The sequence below is a fragment of the Dipodomys merriami genome, unplaced genomic scaffold (assembly GCF_024711535.1).
Source record: "Dipodomys merriami isolate MVZ:Mamm:240054 unplaced genomic scaffold, mDipMer1.0.p SCAF_36, whole genome shotgun sequence".
In the NCBI taxonomy this organism is placed as follows: Eukaryota; Metazoa; Chordata; class Mammalia; order Rodentia; family Heteromyidae; genus Dipodomys; species Dipodomys merriami.
The window spans coordinates 1768622-1774621 of NW_027205159.1; the positions used below are offsets into that span (position 1 = coordinate 1768622).

General features: G+C 44.5%; 1 pseudogene; it reads left to right on the top strand.

The window, feature by feature from the left end:
* The first annotated feature begins 1676 nt into the window (after window positions 1-1676).
* LOC138804237 (actin-histidine N-methyltransferase-like) lies at window positions 1677-3950 on the top strand (annotated as a pseudogene).
* The last annotated feature ends 2050 nt before the right edge of the window (window positions 3951-6000 follow it).

A 6000-nucleotide genomic window follows, 5' to 3' on the forward strand; every position in this document is an offset into this window, starting at 1 on the left:
GGGAGGTTGCTAAAGGGGTGTGTGTGTGTGTGTGTGTGTGTGTGTGTGTGTGTGTGTGTGTGTGTGTGTGTGTGTGTGTGTGTGTGTGCTGGTCCTGACCATGAGCCACAGCTCACTTCCAGCATTTTGGTAGTTTATTGGAGGTAAGAGTCTCATGATCTTTTCTGCCTGGCTGGCTTTGAACTTTGACCCTCAGAGCTCAGCCTCAGAGCTCACACTCTTACAGGTGTGAGTTACTGGTGCTCAGCTGCTAAAGCTCTTTTGACCTATATCATTAAATGGGTTTGGCCACCATCAACTTTACAATCAGACAATGGTCCTGCCTTAGTCTCCACTGTTAATTCGTGGCTTTGCTAGGCATTGGGTATTTTTTTTTGTTGGTCATGGGGCCTGAACTCTGGGCCTGGGCACTGTCCCTCAGCACCTTCAGCTCAAGGCGAGTGCTCTACTGCTTGAGCCACAGCACCACTTCTGGTTTTCTAGTGGTTCATTGGAGATAAGAGTCTCATGGACTTTCCTGCCAGGGCTGGCTTTGACCTGTGATCCTCAGATCTCAGCCTCCTGAGTAGTTAGGATTACAGGCGTGAGCCACTGTGCCTGGTGGTATTGGGTATTAAACCGGCATTCTGCCTTCCATACCAGCCCCAGTCTTCCAACAAGCTAGAACTGGCCATTGTCCTCCAAAAACAACAATGAACCAAAATTTCCTTGAGGCAGCAAAATGCTCAGAGATTCGGCCTCCCAACTCAGAAACAAATAACCAATTCCTGGAGCCGCTGGTCTTCCATCTCCAGCTGTTTACCCTGGCTGGCACCAATCTTGGGGTCTCTACTCATACTTAAATGGTGTTTGGTCCATTCCTTATTAAACTTGTCACAAATATTTTTTTCATTTTCACTTTTATTGTCAAGGTGATATAGAGAGGGGTTACAGTTACCTAAGTAAGGTAGTGAGTTCATTTCTTGTTGAACTTGTGACCTCCTCCCTAATTTTTCTCCCTCTTTCCCTCCCCCACAGTTCCCCCGAGTTATACAGATTATTTCCAACATAGTGTCTTGTGAGTATTGCTGTTACAAATTTCTTTTCCTTAACTTTTTGAGCCTTGGTTTTTGCAGACCACCACTCAAAAATATGTGGATAACGTTCTTCTGAAGAAAGCATCACTATCAGCAGATCCTTCAGCTCCCAGAAGCCCACCAGAATGATGAAACTACTGCCTCAAACAATTTCTCCTCCTCTGCTGGAAGCCACCAGAAGAGCCTTCACCGCCCCAAAAGTCACAAAAGGCAGTAGTCTTGAATGGCTAGGATAATAGGTGTGGGCCACCAGGGCCTGACTTAAGTTCTTAATGAATGTTACGGTTTGGGAGATTTTAAGGAAACGATCATCTTTGTTTCATTTACTAGAAATTCATCACACTGGATGAAATAGGTAGGAAGAGTCACAAGTGTATAAAACAGTCCACAAAATTCTCCTATCACTGGAGTTGTAGGAAAAGAGGCTGGGTCAGGCAGGGGAGAAATGGTTAACAGTGAACGGGAACCTCCAATAGACTTGGCCTTTCTTGGCAGTCTGAGTCTGGGTAATGGAACCAGAGAGAGCAAGGAGAATAAGAAGAAGCCAGAACAAATACCAAACCTTTTTTCCCCTGTGTTCCGAAGCTCCTTAAAAGCAACATGAGTGAATTACAGTGCGGTGGAAAGTGTGGGCCCTGTGGCCACTTAGCTGGGTAATGTGGAGAAGTTGCACAGCCAAGCTCAGACAAGACATGGAGCTCCAGCCTTGTGGCCCGTGTACTGTGAGGCTTGTATAAGAGGCCTGTGTGCTGGGGTGTCTAACGTGAGATGTCACCTAGTAGGGGTCATGTAGCCTGATTGGCCTTTCTAGTAGAGACCATAGCCCAAGATGTCACTGTACCTTTTCAAGGCCACAAGTATGACTTAGTGGCACAGTCCCTGGATATTGCATTCCATGGCTGGAATCCTCAATCTTATCCCCAAACCTTTATAGGAGTGAATATATCAAAATCATTGAAACATGAGACCTACATTTGTGTCTTGCACATTTTCTTTGATATGTGTGCTGACCATTGCTGAATGCAGGATTTGAAGCTATCCTTTTCGTCCCAAAACAAAACAGCATTAAAAACAAAACAATAATAAAAAAATCCAATCCATTCACAATGAGTTACAAATTTAAAACACCCAAAATACCCTCACATTTCTGGAGAGCTTTTTTATCTGCAGCATGCTTCCCAGACAATTACTAATGAGCTCTCCAGTGCCCCTTAGGAATAAAGATACATGCAGTCCCACGTGCATGAGGAACTTAATTTACATGAATGAATAAAACAAGACATTATGAAATAGCATTCCACTAAATTATAATCACAACCTGGAGCCCCAAGTAAACATGTTGAGCTCACCCAGGGTGGAGGCAGTGCCGCTTCCTCATTGGGAGAGTTTCTACTTCCAGAAGTGGCTCTGTGGCTCAAGTGGTAGAGTACTATTCTTGAGCTGAAGAGCTGAGGGACGGTGCCCAGGCCCAGAGTTCAGGCCCCATGACCAACAACAACAACAAAAAAATCAACTATCTCTTTAGCTGGGTGCCAGTGGCTCATGCCTGTAATCCTAGCTACTCAAGAATCTGAGAGCTGAGGATCATGGTTCAAAGACACCCCAGGCAGGAAAGTCCCTGAGACTCTTATTTCCAATTAACCACCAGAAACCTGGAAGTAGCACTGTGGCTCAAGTGGTAGAACTCTAGCCTTGAGCTGAAGAGCTCAGGGGCAGTGCCCAGGGCCAGAATTCAAGCCCCACAGCCACCACCACCACCACCACCACCACCATCAACAACAACAACAAATCAACTATCTCTGGAATCACCGTCTCATTTTACAGGCAAATGATTTCAGGTGAATAATGTGGTAGGAAGCAGGTGCTGGAACAAATTCAATGTGGGCCTCCTTTTCTGCTGGATATTTCCCACAGAAGCCCTCTGTGGCTCTACCTTGCCATAATTCCTCCCATCCATCAGGAAGAAGACAGTGATAAGAAGTCCAGGATGTGCACAGGTCTTCCTGTGCAGAAGGAATCCTGGGGTGTCACATAGGAATAGGACACCAACTCCAAAGAAATTTGGAGTTTGAGAGGCGTTAAAAGTTTATCTGAGCATTCAACCAAAAACAGGACACTTGAATAACACTTGTCAGAGGGAGTGTGGCACCACCGCTGCAAGGAGGAGAAGCAGAAAGTCCGAAAATAGGTAAGAAGAGTCGAGTGAAAACTCAGACATCAGGCACTGGAGCTACAGCCACTGTGTCTGTCATCCAAGGAAATGTTGAACCTGACCAGTGAGCTGTTGCAGAAATGTAGCCATCCAGCACCTGGCCCGGGAAAAGAATGGAAAGAGTATGTGCAGATCTAGTCTCTGGTTGAGAAAATATGAAAAAAGCAAAAAAAAGATCTGTCTGTTACTTTTGATGGAAAGAGAGCTTACTTTCCTGATCTAATGACATGGGCCGCTGAAAATGGGGCTTCTGTTGAGAGGTTTCAAGTGGTTATCTTTGAAGAAGAGGGCTTTGGGTTGAAAGCAACAAGAGACATCAAGGCAGAAGAATGATTTTTATGGGTTTCATGAAAATTACTACTGACGGTTAAATCTGCTAAAAATTCAGTATTGGGGCCCCTATATTCTCAAGACAGAATTCTTCAAGCCATGGGAAATATCACACTGGCCTTTCATCTGCTGTGTGAGTGAACCAACCCCAACTCTTTCTGGCAGCCCTACATTCAGACTCTCCCCAGGGAGTATGACACCCCTCTTTACTTTGAAGAAGAGGAAGTTTGGTGTCTTCAGTTGACACAGCTATACATGATGCCTTCAGCCAGTACAAAAACACTGCTTGACAGTATACCTATTTCTATAAAGTCATCCCGGTGAGCGGGTGAGCAGGAAAGGGAATAACTACTGTGTGTTCCTTTTGTGTTCTGTGAAGGATACTCAAACACTTACAGATATTCAATGACCTTTTGTTGTTTGTATTTTTATAGAAGCATCTCTGTAGTACCATTTGGAATGTACCTGACTTTATCAGTATCCAATCTTAATACAAGCAGCAGTTGTTCATGAGCCACAAAAGTCACTCATCTTCTTGAAAATGAAAAATTATAATGAGATTTGTATTTTGTTTTTGTTTGGTCCAGTCGTGGGGCCTGAACTCTGGGCCTGGGCACTGTCCCTCAGCTCTTCAGCTCAAGGCTAGCACTCTACCACTTGAGCCACAGCGCCACTTCTGGCTTTTTTTCTTTTTTGCTTATGTGGTGCTGAGGAATCGAACCCAGGGCCTCATGCATGCAAGGCAAGCGCTCTACCACTGAGAAACCTTCCCAGCCCTATAATGAGATTTTTAAAGGCTGTAAATTGTCCTTCATACAAAAAGGTGCTCTGTGTATAAAGTTCTCCCCTAAATGAAAGTCCATTTCTGGATTTCTCCTAAATGTGGTAGTAGTAATATATTGACAATTTAACAAATTGCCATAGTTTGCTTATGTTTTTCTAGGTGTACTGCCTATTATATTTTAATGAGTCAAAGTGTCGAGTGTGGGCCCTTGAATTATGCCACTTAGACTCTTCTCTGCTTTGGTGGCTTGACTCCCTTGTCATGGCATTTCCAGTTTACACAGCAGTTGGGAGATTTAGAGTCCATGCAGCAGTTCCCCACTGAGCTTGAGGAAGACTGTATGTTTCCACCTGTGGTCCTTCTGTTTCTTAGGGCCCAGGGATCACCTCCTGGGCTACTGTACCTGCTTTGTGGCAAGAGTATGGTTCCCATACTCTCCTTGCCCTTTTCTTGGATAACTTGCATTCACTTGCTTTCTCCCTCCCTCCCTTCCTTCCTCCATCTTTCCTCCCTCCCTTCTTTCCTTCCCTTTGTCCTTCCTTCCTTCCTCTCTTTTCCTCCCTCCTCCCCTCCTTCTCTCCTTCCCCCTCCCACTCCTCTCTCTCCTCCCCTTTCTTCTTCCCCTTTCCCTTCCTCCCTCCCTTCCCTTGTTCTTTCTCTCTTCTCTCTGCCTCCCCCCCCCCCATTCTTGTATTATAGTTTGAATTCAGGGCCTAGGCAGGGAACTATCATTGTCTATCACCTCTTTTGGACTGCTTGTTTTGAGATAGGTTCTTGCCTTTCCAAGACCCATGTCTGGACTTTGATCTATTTTAGGCTTCCTAGCATATCTAGGATGACAGGCTATACCACTATGCCCAGCTTCTTCTCTTTAGATATAGTTTTGCTAACTTCTTGCTAAGGCTGGTCTAGAACCATGATCCTCCCTGTCCCAGCCTCCCGTATAACTGGGATGATAGGTGTGAGCAACTGCACCTGGCTTTGATTTTGTTGTTTCTTGAATGTCCTGTCTGCTGTATTCTACTGCAAGGAGTGCTAATCTCATTTCAGTGGTCCAGATAACATTGTTTTCCATGCATTATTTTAACTTTACAGCATGCTTACTGTCCAAGAATATGCAAAGTTGTCCCTTCCTCACATCAGATATTCAGCTGTGTCTAATGTTAGATGACTTGCTGTCTTCAAGTAAAAGTCACTTTACCTTCCTAAACCTTAAATTCTAGGAAGTCACTCTGAATGACTGTGCAATATATATTTCAAGTTTGCTTAATTTAAGGACTGTTGATGGAGTGAAATCAACACTTCGCCTCTTCATTTAGTACACATCACAGTTCTGCACTCTAAAATTTGGTACGGCTCTTCATCCCTTGAAATGATTATGCTTTTACTCTTAGTTCTCAGTTGTATATTTGTGAAGACTGAAAGTACAGGTGTAAGTCTGTGTCATTTCTGAGAGAGGGACGATGACCTGCAGATTGGCTCTTCTCACTAACGTGTCTCTCAAATCTAGGCTGTTATTGGTTGGAGAGAAGTCAGTCCAGTTGTCAAGGGAATTCTGCAGTGATGACAAGTCTTCTGACAGCTGGCTTGGGCTGAGT